Here is an 18,093-nt window from a genome sequence, read left to right as displayed (position 1 = left end):
ACTTTGTATTTGCAGGTAATTAGGTCCAACATCTCCTTTCTCTTGATAATTCCCAGCCAATGATACCCACAGAAAGCCTACCAACTGCCCTGAGGTTCAGACTATTGGCACAAGTAAACTAATTCAGGACTTTGCTACCAGTATAAACTAGTACTCATTTTTTTGTACTAGCTTATACAGACAGAAAAGTCCAGAATTGGTTTACAAGTGCCAATAGGCTGGACTTCAGGATAGTCAGTATGCTTTCTGTGGCTACCATTAGCTGGGAATCAACATGCTGTCTACGTTGCATTATCTGAAGGCAACCTTAGTGGGGTCCTTGATAGCTTCACTATTGATTTTCTAGAGGCAACATCTGTTGTTGTCTTTGTTTTGGGGTCAGGTTTAAGGAGATAATATAGCAGATTAGGTGTGATTAATCCAACTATTATCAATACTTGTCGCAGTTAGGATGATCTTTGGCATCACTCATTTGGATATAATCGAACAAGTTCTAGTGCTGGATTTGTTGTGCTAAAATAAGGTGTCTCTCTGTCAAAACAGGGTGTTGATTTTGACAAGACTTGGACAAGAGGCAAGTTTCTGTTAGAGTTAGCCCTAGTTCTGCCTTTCTCAACACACCCTGCCCAGAGGATTAGGTTCTTTTCTATTCTGACATTGCAACTCCCCAGTAAAATCTACTCGTCTCGCTCTGATTTATGAGCCAGGTTTTTCTCAAGGTTTGAGTAACTAAAGGTTTCATATTAGATTGATTTTGAGGGTCACCAGGGATTAACTTAATTTACAGAGGACATTATAGAAACAACAATTTTCACCTATTCTAGATGGTAAAGGCATAAAGATAATGTACCTTTTCAGATTTGCCTTTCAAGAATGTATACCCATCATTTTATTTCTTGAGCTGTCTACCTCTTGTCTATCACCTTTCACTCAGTATTTTAACATCAATGTCAAGATATCTGAATTTCCAACCTATGAAAGTAGAGTAACTTTAACAACAACTATCCTCGTGCACAGTTTTGAAATCATGTATGCTAATTCTTTCAAGCATTAAATCCAGATCATTGCTTTATTTTTATCTACTTATACCTTCAGTTATATCATCCACTTTAATTTGTAGAGCACACTGGGCCTTGAAATCTGGCCATGTGACTCAGAGGCAGCAATTCAGCTTTTTGATGATGCCTCCGAAATTATTGCAGCTCAGAACATCTCTGATCTTTAACAAGTGTGTGATAGGAATGGCTCTGGCAGTTATATCCTTTATGAGGAAATGTCAAACACACTAGTTAGCATCTCTAATTATGGGCGTTATATAAAATTGTAAGTAAATGTGCCATTAGAGAATACACAAATTGCAGTGTAGCAATTTTGTAATGAAGTTGGAGAAGTTTGTTGCAGGCTGGCCACATGCTATTTATTGGTGACATGCACATACCAGTACCTGAGTATGTCTAGAATGTAGTTGCCCTTATCACTTACTGAATGGATTTCTCCACTGTGAGTTGCACATTCCTCGTGCTTAATGCCGTGTTAAGAAATACTCATTCTCTTAACAAGTCTTCCAGGTTGAACTCTTTGGAACTGTAACAGATCATTTCACATGTCACAGGTGGGATTTCAGATACCTCAGGACACATCCGAGTGATGAAAAGCTTACCGTTCATCAGTATATCATCCCAGGTTTTCTTCAGGATTGGAATACATTCTTAATTTCAGTTATCTGCCAAGCTTTCTGAATATAACACGATTTTTAATCAAAGATAATCGATCGTAACTTCTGCACGGTATAGAGCATGCTTTAAATCTTATTGATTTGCAGTTGAGTTGAATTTGCATCTATTAAAAAGTAAATCACAACCATTTTGAAAGCCCCTTAGCAAGGGGATAAATGATTATCTCTATGGGGTCACCTATGCCTAAAATAGAACTCAAGTGAAGGATTAAGTTACAGAGGTACTGAGTTAGAATGAGGTTTGAAATGGATGATTTGTCACAAAGACACAATAATGTAAAATATTCTCAAACAATCATTTGAACATTGCACAATATAGAATTAACATTTACTATTAGTGTTTATAAAATTCAAATTATAATTAGAGTCATGAAGCACTACAGCACAGAAATAGGTCCTTTGGCCCATCTAATCTGAGCTATTATTCTGCTTCATCCCATCAGCCTGCATCTGGACTATTGTGCTCTGTATCTCTCTCATCCAGATGTTTATTCAAACGTCTCTTAAATGTTGCAATTGAACCCGCATCCACCACTGCTCATTCCACACTTGCACTCTCTGAGTGAAGAAGTTCCTACTCAGGTTCCACTTAAATATTTCACCTTTCACCCTTAACCTATAACCTCTAGTTCTAGTTTCACCAAATCTCAGTGGAAAAAGCCTGATAACATTAACTCTATCAAGACCATTCATAATTGGGTATACTTCTATTGGATCACCCCTAATTCTTCTACACTCCAGTGAAAAAATTCCTAATATATTCATCCTTTCCCTATAACTCAGGTCTTCAAATCCTGGCAGCATCCTTATTATGTTTTAAGTACCCTTTACTCTGCTTTATGAACACCAATCAATGTGCTAAAAGCTCTATTCATGACCCTGTCTACCTGTGATGGCAATGTCAATGAATTATGTTTCTGTATTCCCAGGCCCCTCAGTTCTACCACATTCCTCAATACCTTACCGTCTACTGGGCAAGTCCTACCCAAAGCACAACTCCTCACATGTGTCTGCATTAAACTCCATCTGATATTTTTCAGCCCATTTTCCAGCTGGTCCAGATCTGCTGCAAGCTTTGATGATCCCCCGCCCCCCCAACCTTGATGTCATCTGCAGATTTGTTGATCTAGTTTACCAGTTTATCATGCAGATCAGTAATATCGATGATAGACAACAACAGACCCAGCACCGATGCTTGCGACACTCCACTAATCACAGGCCTCCAGGCTGAGGCAACTATCTACTGTCACTCCCTGGCTTCTTCTGCTTAGTCAATGCTGAATCCAATTTACTACAGGTACTTCATTTCAAAAGCCAAGCTATTGAACCTTCCGGACCAGCTACACATCCAGAATTTTGTCAAAAGCCTTGCTGAAGTCCATATAGCCGAAGTTCCTTCATCAACCTCCTTGAAAAATGCAATAAATTTGGTTAGACACAACCTAACATGATCGAAGCCATGTTGACTATCCTTAATCAGGTCTTGTCTATTCAAATACTTATATATCCTGTCCCTTTGCATATCTTACATTAATTTTGTCACAACTGACAAATTATAAACTCGCCAGCCTATAATTTCCCAGCTTATTCTTAGATTTTCTTAATCAATGGAGCAATATTAGCTATCTGGCACTTCACTTGTGGCCAAGAACTTTTTCAGTATCTCTGCGTGGTCCCCTGCAGTTTCTGCACTAGCGGCTCACTGGGTCTGGGAGGACTGCTAGTCAGATCCTGGGGATTTATCCACCCTAATTTGCCTCAAGACAGCAAACACCTGTTCCTCTGTTATCTGAATATGGTGCACGAACACACTACTATTAGGCCTCAGTTCTATAGACTCTGTGTCCATCTCCCAAGTAAATACAGATGCAATAAAATCTATTTTAAATCTCCCCCATCTCATTTTGGTCCATGCATTCTTGACCACACTGATCTTCAATTGGGCCAATTCTGTTCCTAGCTATCCGTTTGCTCTTGATGTATCTGTAGAAGCCCTTAGGAATTGCCTGCCAGAGCAACCTCATGTCTTCTTTTATCTTCCTTATTACCCTCTGAAGTGTTCTCTGCATTTCTTATACACCTCAAGTGTCTGTCTAGATCTGCTATACACTTCGTTCTTCTTCTTAACCAGGGCTTCAATATCCTTCAAAAACCAAAATTCCCTAAACGTTTTAGCTTTGCCTTTTATTCTGACAGGAAAAACAGACTCTGTGTCCTCAAAATTTCACTTTTGAAGGCCTTCTACTTACCAAGCATCCTTTTTCCAGAAAGCAACCTGTCCCAATCCTCACCTGCTGGATCTTTTCAAATGTAATTGTGATCATTGTGCAGTAAGAACGAAAGAATGAGCACTTATCAGAAACTTACCCTAGTCTCTGCCTCTCCTTGCTGAAGCCTCTTGAGCCAAATCCTCATCTTCCATTATAACAATGGCACACTCTAACACTAGTCCACTCCAGCAATAGCTACTTTGCTTTAACCCAACTTCTTTAATTGGTTCTTGCCAAGTGCATTATAACTCAAATGATCTCCATCTCCTCAGAACGTTCTGATAGGCCCTGCTTGTGTTTTTAAGTCTGGTGCGAAACCTCTCCTTAAGTAACTATCACAACAATCTTGAGCTCCATAGAAAGTGATATGTTTTTGTCTTTTCTGGTAAGTAGTAAAACTCATGTTTGTATCCCAACTTCTTTGTTTTGCCATACATTACATTTAATTTTGGGCTGCTATGGTGGTGATTTCTTTCAGGAAAAATGACCCTGAAAATCATTTGTAACGTGGTGAGAATGAAGCTGAATGAGAAATTATGCTCACAGTTATTCCAATTATTTTCCAAATAAAAACTGCAGAACATTGGCATCATTGTTCAGCGTGTTTAATGTTTTCCTTATCTCAAAGGTTTATCGGATTGAATTACCTTTACTTGTTGCAAAGTGCATTGCATGGTTCAATATAAAAGGTGACTGCTGAAGTCATTTGGACAATTTGCACTAAAGCCTGATGTTGAAGGTATTACCTTTCATGATTGCAAACAATGGGTAAAATTGTAAACACATCTTGGGGGCTTCAACCTCAGGGGTTGGAATGCCTTTCCCATTGAGAGTTGCATATCAGCAATTTAAGTAGTAGCAAGCTGGATTAGTAGCTCTTCTGGGAGGCCACTGTGCAGTGGGATGAGGTGTGACCCAAGTCCTTATTGTTGTGGAACCAAACACAATGAAACAAAAATCTGTTTGCTTGTCATCACAGCTCCAATTTTCAAAATAGCTCTTTGAATTTCTTTTTGTCTTAGATAAGCATTTGGATCCATCATTATAGAGGAAAAAAGATATTTGAAATTTTTTGTGGTATTATTTGAATGAAGTAGTTGCTTGCTATGTTCACCTGCCATGAATCAAGCTAATTTAACAATGTATCTGGCTCCTATTTATTGTCCGTTTTCTTAGCTCACCCTTGCAAAGGTTATCGATTCATTTGGGTGCTAGTAAGGAAAGTCAGTATCTACTTTAGCCACTGGGTGTACTATTATATCATTTAGTAAAAGCATTTGTTTAAAGAGATGTTTTTCAGACTGTTTACATAAATAAGCTGTACCATTACTCCAGAGAGTATACTTAAGGAAAGGTTGATGCATTAACTATTTGAAATGCATTCATTACATTCATGGGGTATTAGTTGTGATGAACAGGTTTCTAGAGGAAGACACAGAGATTCATTTCTTTCACACAATTTCAAGAAAGTGTTAAATAGATTCTTGAAAAATGAGGTAATCATGACATGGAAGGTAAAAGTAAATTATGTCTGGATGATAACTAATGGGTCTGAGGCCTCCTGAGGTTTGTCTGATTGCCTGTGAGGGCTGAAGTGGAATTTCTGCCAGATTACTTCAGAATTGACCGCAGGTCTCAGGTTCTCCCAGGAGGTGAAGGAAAGCTGTGGTAGGTGCGCATGGATGAAATGAACCAAATGATTCAGTCAAGCGTCTACAGAGCTGCATTTATTTCTTCTCCTGGATTCACAAACATTTCAAAATGACTTTCCTTATATTTTTTTCTCAATCCATTCTGATGGTGTTGATTATCATTTAGTATTGAACTGGTACAGCACTTAATGAATAGTGCAATAGTTTGTCACCTTTTTGTGTGTTTCTGCATGTAGGTAATTAATATAGAAAAATACGGTATATTGGATACTTCCACCATGGATGGTCCACTTGCTATGGCAGTTTGGTTCTGCAGGGTGTGGTGATATTGCTGGTGGCATAACATTATTAATAGCTAACAATTAATGTTGAGGGATGTAAATATGTCCTGAATGTAATCAAGTATGCATTGTCAAAACCTTTATAATCACAAAAGGATGGAGAAATAGCAGATAGAGTCTAATTGGGGAAGAGTAGGGTGGTGCATTATGGGAAGTCAATTTATACAGTGGCAGTGATGTACAGAGAGGTCTAGAGGTGTATGACCATAGCTCCCTAAAAATGGGAACACAGGTGGATAGGGCAGGAAAGAAGGTGAATGGCATCCTGACCTCCTGACCTCCATAGATCCTGACATTTAGGATAAAAGTTGGGAACACATATTGCAGCTATGTGAAGTTACATTGGGCCTCATTTGTAGAAATGTGTGTTCTGGGCACGATACTACAAGAAAAATGTGAAAGCTCTAGTGAAAGTGTAAGATGGGTTATAAGAGACATTGGCAAGGCAGCCAGACTCATTTTACCATGGTGAAAATATCAATTACTTGAGGGCATAGGTTTAAGGTGAAAAGGATAAAGTTTATAAGAGCTTTACAGGGCAAGTATTTTAAACATAGAAACATAGAAACATAGAAAATAGGTGCAGGAGTAGGCCATTCGGCCCTTCGAGCCTGCACTGCCATTCAGTGTGATCATGACTGATCATCCAACTCAGAACCCTGTACCTGCTTTCTCTCCATACCCCCTGGTCCCTTTAGCCACAAGGGCCAAATCTAACAAAGAAGGGTAGATACTTGAACATGCTACCAGGGAAAGTGGTGGAATCATAGACATAGAAAAATACAGCACAGAAGCCGGTCCTTTTACCCATCTGGCCTATGTTGCACCATTTAAACTGCCAGATAGAATCAGATAGGATAGCAACATTTATTTATTTGTTTAAATCTTTTATCTGTCCCACAGCATGAGGGAGTAAAAATCTCTGTGTCATGACTCCGTCGCAATATACATGTGAATTAACAGGCATTACAGGCATAAGTACATGGACAGGCAAGAAATTCAGGGATATGGACCACGAGCATACAAATAGGGTTGATTTACGTTAGCATTATTGTCGTTGTGGACGTGATGGATCAAATGGCCTGTTCCTGTTTTCTGCTGTTCTGTGTTCAATGTTGTGTTAGAGATGACCAAGATCGAAAGGAATCTATGACAATGCCTGAATTTCAAATGTAGGAAATCCAGTAAATTGACATGTAAGGTACTTTGAGGAATTTCTGAGAGGTACAAGCAAAATTTAAATTTGATTGTGATCTTTCTGCAAGATTTACATTTGTTATGTGAGAAGAGGCCAATTTTCCAAAAGTTTGTAGAATAAGATTAAATTGGTTATGGGACTTCAATATTTTCTCAGTAAGTTCTAAAATATTTCCAGCCAAAAATTTACTTTTGAAATGTAAGTAAATGGCTAATTTTTATGCCAAGTTCTGGTCACTGGGGAGAGAAAAAACATTAGAATTTTCAGTCAAGGTCCCTTAATCAGAACTGGAGTGTTAAGAGGGAGAGGTTAGAACAGAAGGAATGTTTATAATAGGGTGCACACCAGAGTTGTCAAAATAACAGTTACTTCTGCTGCTCATTATAGATTTAAAGTAGTAATCTGTACCCTATCACAGACTTTCTCTCTGTTTCACTACCACTCCCTCTGCAACTCAAAACACACTTGTTTTCCCACTTTTCCAGTTTTGATGAAGGTTCCTTGGCCCAAAATGTTCGATTTGTTTCACTCCTATTCTTTTGGATTTCTAGCATTTGCATTATTTCCTAACATGAATAACCCATCTGGATCTATTTTTGTCACTAGGCTTAGGAAGACCATCAGATGAACTCTCCACCCTTTGATTCTTAGCCAGTATTTTCTGCTACTAAAAAATGAAGAAGTGCATTAAATTACAAGGTTAGATTTAAACTCAAATTCTAACGTGCATTTTGAATTTGCAGCCTTCTGATTCAGCGTGGGGAAATACCAAACTCTCAGCCCTGATGCAGTGTTTTAAACTAAAATGTTCACAGTTCCTTTCCTTCCACAGATGTTGTTTGTCACTTTGAGTTCTGCTAAAAGATTGCTTGCTGCTTCAGAATCCAGCATCTGCATCCTCTTATGTCTCTGTAAGGAACAATTGACAGATCTACGTTTTATGTAGTAGTCCAACTATATTATAGACAATAGACATTAGGTGCAGGAGTAGGCCATTTGGCTCTTCTAGCCAGCACCGCCATTCACTGTGATCATGGCTGATCATACACAATCGGTACCCCGTTCCTGCCCTCTCCCAATATCCCTTGACCCCACTATCTATAAGAGCTCTATCTAACGCTCTCTTGAAAGCATCCAGAGACTTGGCTTCCACTGCCTTCTGGGGTAGAGCATTCCACAGATCCACCACTCTCTGGGTGAAAAAAGTTTTTCCGCATCTCTGTTCTAAATGGCCTACCACTTATTCTTAAACTGTGGCCTCTACTTCTGGACTCACCCATCAGCAGGAACATGCTTCCTGCCTCCAGCATGTCCAATCCCTTAATAATCTTATATGTTTCAATCAGATCCCCTCTCATCCTTCTAAATTCCAGTGTATACAAGCCCGGTCGCTCCAATCTTTCAACATATGACAGTCCCGCCATTCCGGGAATTAACCTTGTGAACCTACACAGCACTCCCTCAATAGCAAGAATGTCCTTCTTCAAAGTTGGAGACCAAAACTGCACACAATACTCCAGGTGGGGTCTCACCAGGGAGATTGGTGAGTTTACGGATTTTTGTTTTGACTTGCAAGATGGATTTATGTTCAAGTAAATTAATAAATTGTTCATCCCTAACACTGGAACCATTAAAACTGAATACTCCCCTCCCCCATTTCTCTAAATTATTTTAACAACAATTGTCTATTACTTCAAAGTTCCTTGGCATGCTATTGTTTCTAATTATAGTCAAGGATAGCAAAGACTGAATTACAAGGTTATAATCTAATTGAGTGGTTTAGACGATCTCACAAACTATGAAGTGAAACTATGAAGGTTTATTAATGTCATTTGAGCCCCAAAGAGATTATAAACTTAACTCATCCTCTGCTGGCAGAGATTTTATTTCATGATTTTAATATGCTTTAGTTTAAGATTCTTTTTATTTGCTGAGCTTTGGCAGGTCATTAATAAAGATATATTCAAGAAATAATTCACAATTGATTAAAGAGAAAGTCTATGTTCATTATATTTATGATCTTTCATAGAGAAAGGCATATATTTACACTGGCATGTTTTATATAGAATGCAGATCCAGTTTTTCTCTTGGGTAATGTCTTGCCAATTAGTTGTAATTTAGCATGCCAAAATGCAGTATATTTAATTGTAAAACAACACTCCTATATTTATGTACGCAGGTCACTCACAGTCTTTGAAAATCACTTTGGCATTTTTTTAGCAAGAGTGTTTTTATGCTAAGATTACTGATGTGATGAACAAAGCAGTTTAACAAGTTACAGCAAAATAATGCATGAAATGTTTATTCAAAGCTCTTCAATGTATCTTCACCATCCCTGCAATAGAAAAGAAAAAAATCACTAATGCTAGTTGGATGCTGAATTCCAATTGCTACTCAATGGCCTTATTAGAAAGTTTCCATGATGAAATGTAGGATTGGGTGTTTTGTCTATGATAGTCAAACACCTGTAGGCTCAATTACAATCCGTCAAATATAAATGGAAAGACTGAATCCTGCTGACTTATTTTTCCTCTCCTAGCTCAGGACACTGACATCTAACATAGCCACCAGGGATGCCTTGGCTAATATAAAGCAGGAAATCTCTGGGCTGCTCAGTATCACAACATACAAATCCAATTACCTGCAGAACAACAGAACTGTTTAGTGTATTATTTATTAAACTCTGCACCTTAGATCGAGATTCATTCTTTGTTTACACCATGTGGTTGGTGGTTGGAGAGATATAAGGAAAACGAATAATGCTCTTGAGATGTTCTGATGTCTTAGTAGATAGGAAGCCTTGTACCTTATTTTAAATCTTCTTCTCTATGAAAAATAGACATGTGGTTACCAATCTTCAAACATTAAGTGTAGGAAATTTTGACGGACACCACTTTTTGAAGAAATTTGAAGACCGGCACTAAAATGAGAAATCTTCCAGTAGAATTATTATTGTTCCACCCACCATTCAGACGATCCGCAGTGTTAATGTGATTCAAGAGAGAACGCGAGACAGAGAGAGGGTGTGTTTTAAGGATTAACAATGGTGAGGTTTAGGCCAAATGCAGAGATTTAGCTGTTTCTCCAACCTGCATGATGCCATAATCCTGATGTAACATCACAAGATGACATCTCTTTACCTCCACATAAACAGCTTGATGTGCTAAGTTCTTCCAGCAGTTTGTTTTATCACTCTAGATTCTGGCATTTGAAGTCTCTGTTATTTCTCCTACTTTTCTTGTTTCCTCGTACATCCAGTCCAAGCGGCAATCAATTGCTGCTGTGCATTTGTTTATTTCTTCCATCGTTATGCCTGCTCCCTTTTACCAGGGAGGATGAGGATTTGGCCCTTGAACTAACAATAAAGAGGAAACAAGCTCCACAAAGTCGCAGGTAAATTATGTACAAATTTAAGAGGGAATTGCTTGGTTTTAATTCACAATATGTAAATCAATAAGAGCTGCAGAAGGATCACAGGAATTCATAGTCAGACCCAAACTCTGCCAGAGTGAAGAGAGATAAAAACTTCAAGGCCCAACATGTAAAATAAATTCTTTTTTGTACACCAGAAATTGTTCTGATGTCTGGCAACACAGTTGGGTGCACTTTTAGTTTATCTGGATTTCTAACATAGGGCAGGATAACTTTCCTGTATTGGCTGAATCTATTCTAAGCACTGCAACCCTACTCTAAAACTGTGAAGTGGGAAATTTGGTCTAGCTATTGACTCACTCCCACCATTAAATGAGTATTCGCCTCTGCAACTCAGCTTGCATAGAAGTTACTTCAGAATCAGAATCAGGTTTAGTATCACTGACAAATGTCATGAAATTTGTTAATTTAGCAGCAGCAGTACAATGCAATACAAGATAACATAGAAAAAAATAAATAAGTAAATCAATTACAGTATGTATACATTTATGTTAAATAGTTAAATTAAAAATAGAAATAATTAAAAATGTGAGGTGGTGTTCACAGGTTCAATGTCCATTTAGGAATCGGATGGCAGAGGGGGAGAAGCTGCTCCTGAATCGCTGAGTGGGTACCTTCAGGCTTCTGTACCTCCTACCTGATGGTACCAATGATACGAGGGCATGTCCTGGGTGATGGAGATCCTTAATAATGGATGCCACCCTTCTGAGGCATCGCTCTTTGAAGATGTCTTGGATACTCCAGAGACTAGTACCCACGATGGAGCTGACTAAGCTTGCAACTTACTGGAGTCTTTTTGATCTCGTGCAGTAGCCGACCACCCCCCCCCCCTCCACCCCCATACCAGACAGTGATGCAGCCGGTCAGAATCCTCTCCACGGTACATCTGTAAACCTTCTCAAGTGTTTTAACTGACAAACCAAATCTCCTCGAACTCCCATTGAAATACAGGCACTGTCTTCTTTATAGCTGCATCGATATGTTGGGACCAGGTTAGATCCTCAGAGATTTTGACAGCCAGGAGCTAGAAATTATGAGAATGGTTCATGTTCTCTCATCTTACCCATTTTTAAATCCTCAGTCAGCTCTTTGGTCTTAGTGACATTGAGTGCAAAGTTGTTGTTGCAACACCGTTCAACTAGCTGGTATATCTTGCTCCTATATGCCCTTTTGTCCCCATTTGAGATTCTACAAATGATGGTATATTATCAGCAAAATTATAGATGGCATTTGAGCTATACCTAGCCACACAGTCATGGGTATTTAGGAGCAGAGCAGTGGGCTAAGCACACAAACCTGAGGTGCCCAATGTTGATCATCAGCGAGGAGGAGATGTTATCACCAATCCACACATTCTGGTCTTCCAGTAAGGAGGTCGGGGATCCAGTTGCAGATGGAGGTTTGGAGGCCCAGGTTCTGTAGCTTATTGGTCGGGACTGTGGGAATGATGGTGTTAAACAGTGAGCCACAGTCAACGGACAGCAGCATGCTGACATGGGTGTTTGAGATTGTCCAGGTGGTTTAAGGCCGAGTGAAGATTGAAATTGAGATTACATCTGCCCTGGACCTATTGTGGTGATAGGCAAATTGCTGAGGGTCCAGGTCCTTGCTGAGGCAGGGGTGCATCCTAGCCATGGCCAAACTATCGAAGCATTTCATCACAGCTGATGTGAGTACTACTGGCCGATAGTCATTAAGGCAGCTCTCTCTACTGTTCTCGGGCACCGGTGTGATTGTTGCCTCTTTGAAGCAGGAGGGAACTTCCAACTGTAGAAGGGAGATGTTGAAAATGTTGGAAAGAGTTGATGTGCATCCAATCTCGCCTCCAACCTCACTCAGAATTATTTCTTTGTGCTTGAAATAGCCCTCCACAAATCATTCTTACTTTATCTTTCTTAAACAATTAATACTTACTTTAGAGTTACGTTACTTTTCTTAAATCATTAACATCTTACTTGGACTAATTAAATTGAGAGATAGATCAAGGAACTAACAAGGTTTCTGCTGTCTTCCTGGGTGCACCCTTTTTAGAAACTGGCAGCACTAATGGGGGCATTGAGCCAGATAAATTGGGTGGTGTTTAAACATTAGATAAGCAGCAGAAAAACTTAAATCAAAAGCTGCCATTAAAAAAAAATCAGGCTAAACAGAGACTGGTATCAGCCCCGGTATGGTTGACATGCCTTGTGATATTTGTTTGAATTTTCTACGTTTCACTTTCACTGATTGACGATAGTATTTCTCGAGAGATTGTTTTTTTTTAAGCATTGATTTTACATTATTCACGCCGTAAAAGATAGTTGTCAGCTGAACTTGCGCACTGGTACTGTGTCTGGTAAAGCGAAACTCTGCCATTATAAATCAGAGTGATCCACTACCCCACACTGCTTTATACCAGCTCAATCAACCTGTGTGCTTAAAATCACACTCTGATTTATAGTTTGCAAACTAATGGCCACATGGATGGTTAAGAAAATCATTGCCAGAGGCTCAGCTTCTGAGCAGTGTCCGTTCACAGCTCCAATACTGTGTTGCAATAAGAACTGCCGCGTCTCCGAATCCAAATCAGAATCAGGTTTATCATCGCCAGCATGAGTTGTAAAATTTGTTACCTTAGCAGCAACAGTCCAATGCGACACCTAAAAGGAAAATAAATAAATAAACAAACAGTATATGTATAATGAATAAAAATGGTGTAGAAACAGAAATAATATATATTAAAAGGTGAGGTAATGTTCATGGGTTCAATGTCCATTTAGGAATCAGGTGGCCAAGGGGAAGAAGCTGTTCCTGAATCACTGAGTGTGTGCCTTCAGGCTTCTGTACCTCCTACATGCTGGTAACAGTGAGAAAAGGGCATGCCCTGGGTGCTGGAAGTCCTTAATAATGGATGCTGCCTTTCTGAGACTCCGCTCCTTGATGATGTACTGGGTAGTTAATAGGCTGGTACCCAAGATGGAGCTGACTAGATCTACAACCCTCTGCAGCTTCTTACTGTCTGATTTCTTTTGTTACTTTTCATTGCTGCTCTCTGCTGATACATTGACTAACGGAGAATTGCATATGTGCTTGCATCAAAATGAGCATGACAAAGATCCTTCCATTTTCATTCTCACAAAATGGAGTTCCTGGAATCTGCACTGACGAAACTCAATCTGTACCTATATTCACTTTTATTTCAAAGGCAGCTTTAGAAATTAAAAATCATCGTCACATTTGGTTCCAAGTTCAAAGTTAAACATATTCATTTTCTTGCAGGCATTTATAGTAGAATAGAGAAATACAATAAAGTCAATGAAAAACTACACACAAATGAAGACTGACTAACAACCACAGGAAGACAAACTGTGCGAAGAAAAGGCAAAAAGTAAATAAATAATACTGAGACTATATTGGAGGATACTTGAAACTGATGAGTTTTACCTCCAGCAACATACACAAAATGCTGGTGGAACGCAGCAGGACAGGCAGCATCAATAGAGAGAAGTGCTGTCGACATTTCAGGCCGAGACCTTTCATCAGGACTAACTGAAAGGAGGGATAGTAAGAGATTTGAAAGTAGGAGGGGGAGAGGGAAGTGTGAAATGATAGGAGAAGACGGGGGGGGGGGGGGGTGAAGCTGAGAGCCAGAAAGGTGATTGGCAAAAGGGATACAGAGCTGGAGAAGGGAAAGGATAATGGGACACAGGCCTAGGGAGAAAGAAAGAAGGAGGGAAGCACCAGAGGGAGATGGAGAGCAGACAGAGTGATGGGCAGAGAGAAAAAAAAACTAAATATATCAAGGATGGGGTAAGAAGGAGAGGAGGGGCATTAACGGAAGTTAGAGAAGTCAATGTTCATGCCATCAGGTTGGAGGCTACCCAGCCAGTATATAAGGTGTTGTTCCTCCAACCTGAGTGTGGCTTCATCTTGACAGTAGAGGAGGCCATGGATAGACAAATCAGAATGGGAATGGGACGTGGAATTAAAATGTGTGGCCACTGGGAGATCCTGCTTTCTCTGCCGGACAGAGCGTAGGTGTTCAGCGAAACGGTCTCCCAGTCTGCGTCGGGTCTCACCAATATATAAAAGGCCACACCAGGAGCACCGGACGCAGTATACCACACCAGCCGACTCACAGGTGAAGTGTCGCCTCACCTGGAAGGACTGTCTGGGGCCCTGAATGGTGGTGAGGGTAGAAGTGTAAGGGCAGGTGTAGCACTTGTTCTGCTTACAAGGATAAGTGCCAGGAGGGAGATCGCTGGGAAGGGATGGGGTGGGGGGATGAATGGACAAAGGAGTCGCGTAGGGAGTGATCCCTGTGGAAAGCAGAAAGGGAGGGGGAGGGAAAGATGTGCTTGGTAGTGGGATCCCGTTGGAGGTGGCGGAAGTTACGGAGAATTATTGGATCCGGAGGCTGGTGGGGTGGTAGGTGAGGACAAGGGGAGCTCTATCCTGAGTGGGGTGGTGGGCAGATGGGGTGAGGGCAGATGTGCGGGAAATGGGAGAGATGCGTTTGAGAGCAGAGTTGATGGTGGAAGAAGGGAAGCCCCTTTGTTTAAAAAAGGAAGACATCTCCTTTGTCCTGGAATGAAAAGCCTCATCCTGAAAGCAGATGCGGCAGATATAGAGGAATTGTGAGAAGGGGATAGCATTTTTGCAAGAGACAGGGTGGGAAGGGGAACAGTCCAGGTAGCTGTGAGAGTCTGTCGGCTTATAGTAGACATCAGTAGATAGGTCGTCTCCAGAGATGGAGACAGAAAGATCACGAAAAGGGAGGGAGGTGTCAGAAATAGACCAGGTAAATTTGAGGGCAGGGGGAAAGTTGGAGGCAAAGTTAATGAAGTCAACGAGCTCAGCATGCATGCAGGAGGCAGCGCCAATGCAGTCGTCGATGTAGCGAAGGAAAAGAGGGGGGTGGATACCTGTATAGGCTTGGAACATGGACTGTTCCACAAAGCCAGCAAAAAGGCAGACATAACTGGGACCCATGCGAGTGCCCATGGCTACACCTTTGGTTTGGAGGAAATGGGAGGAGCCAAAGGAGAAATTATTGAGAGTAAGAACGAATTTGGCTAGACAGAGGAAAGTGGTGGTAGAGGGAAATTGGTTAGGTCTGGAATCCAAAATGAAGCGGAGAACTTTGAGACCTTCTTGGTGGGGGATGGAGGTATATAGGGACTGGACGTCCATGGCGAACATAAGGCGGTGGGGGCCAGGGAACTTAAAATTGGATGCTAGATTTAAGGACTGCACAGATAAAGGAATAATGGTTATTTGCAACATAATGAAAGAAGGAACACTGTTCAGTTTTGAAATGCTTAAAGAGGAACACTTATTAGAAAAACAAGATTTTTATCAGTAATTACAGATGCGACAATGGGTTAATAAGACGCTTAAAAATGTAACCAAGGCAAGTACATGCTTGATAGAGCTCTTTAGAAAAGCATATAATTCAGATAATGGTAGTAGAATCATTTTGAGCATGTATATGGGGTTGTCAAATCTTAAAACACATTCGACTTCATATATTAAAACAAAATGGGAGAAGGAAGGAGGGATAATTATATCTGAGGAAGAATGGACAACAATATGGAGATATCAATGGAAGTATACCAGTTCACAGAAATGGAGGGAGTTTGGATGTAAAAACTTGATAAGATATTTTATTACACCCTCTCAGAAATCCCATTATGATAGTAACCTCCCTGTTTGCTGGAGAAATTGCGGAAATCAAAATGCAAATCATTATCATATTTTTTGGGTCTGCCCTGTTATCAAAAACTATTGGAGGGGGATACACAATGCCCTAAAAGACATCTTTAAATGTGAAATACCCTTAGAAAGTAAGACCATATATTTTGGATATATACCTCAAGAATGGTTGAAAAGAGATAAATATTTAATGAATGTACTGTTGGTGACTGGTAAAAAGACTCTTACTAGGAAATGGTTATCACAGGAGAGCCCAACTTTAAATGTATGGATGGAAATTACAATGGACATTTACAAAATGGAGAAGATAACAGCATCTGTTAACCGTAAGCTGGAACATTTGATTCATACTGGAAAAAATGATTTAACTACATAATGCCTCATAGGCCTGATTTTATTCTCACAAATCAATGAATCTGTTGTAAAAAAAGATTGCTCCCTACTTGTACATAGTTCTTTCCTTTTGCTTGTTTTTTGTTTCCACTTTTTTCTGTAAGTGTATACCTCAGATAAATACTATGTGGAGATTTGTGACGTATATGAATATATGATATATATGTACAATATCTGAAATACATCTTATGGAAATGTTTGTTTGATGATGAACTTCAATAAAAAAATAAATTACAAAAAAAGAAAAAATTCAAAGCATGAGAAGTGTCACGAACATAGGTGGGAAGGGAGGATAAAACAGTGTCAAGGTATGCAGAAATGAGTTCGGTGGGGCAGGAGCAAGCTGAGACAATGGGTCTACCTGGACAGGCAGGTTTGTGGATCTTGGGTAGGAGGTAGAAATGGGAAGTACGGGGTGTGGGAACTATGAGGTTGGTGGCAGAGGATGGGAGGTCCCCAGAGCTGATAAGGTTGGTGATGGTATAGGAGACAGTGGCCTGGTGCTCCTTAGTGGGGTCATGATCAAGGGGTAAATAAGAGGAGGTATCAGAGAGTTGTCGCTGTGCGACAACTACCAAGCACATCTTTCCCTACCCCCCCTTTCTGATTTCTGCAGGGATCGCTCCCTACGCAACTCCCTTGTCCACTTGTTCCCCCCATCCGTTCCCACCGATCTCCCTCCTGGCACTTATCCTTGTAAACAGAACAAGTGCTACACCTGCCCTTACACTTCCTCCCTCACCACCATTCAGGGCCCCAGACAGTCCTTCCAGGTGAGGCGACACTTCACCTGTGAGTCAGCTGGTGTGGTATACTGTGTCCAGTGCTCCCGGTGTGGCCTTTTATATATTGGTGAGACCCAACGCAGACTGAGAGACCGTTTCGCTGACCACCTATGCTCTGTCTGCCAGAGAAAGCAGGATTTCCCAGTGGCCACACATTTTAATTCCATGTCCCATTCCCATTCTGATTTGTCTATCCATGGCCTCCTCTACTGTCAAAATGAAGCCACACTCAGGTTGAAGGAACAACACCTTATATACCATCTGGGTAGCCTCCAACCTGATGGCATGAACATTGACCTCTAACTTCCGTTAATGCCCCTTCTCCCCTTCTTACCTCATCCCTGATATATTTAGTTTCTTTTCCTCTCTCTGCCCATCACTCTGCCTGTTCTCCATCTCCCTCTGGTGCTTCCCTCCTTCTTTCTTTCTCCCTAGGCCTGTGTCCCATTATCCTTTCCCTTCTCCAGCTCTGTATCCCTTTTGCCAATCACCTGTCTGGCTCTCAGCTTCACCCCACCTCCTCCGGTCTTCTCCTATCATTTTGCATTTCCCCCTCCCCCCACTACTTTCAAATCTCTTAGTATCTCTCCTTT

This window comes from Hypanus sabinus, chromosome 2 (assembly GCF_030144855.1).
Source record: "Hypanus sabinus isolate sHypSab1 chromosome 2, sHypSab1.hap1, whole genome shotgun sequence".
NCBI classification, from domain to species: Eukaryota; Metazoa; Chordata; class Chondrichthyes; order Myliobatiformes; family Dasyatidae; genus Hypanus; species Hypanus sabinus.
Note: the sequence above shows the minus strand (reverse complement) of the source record.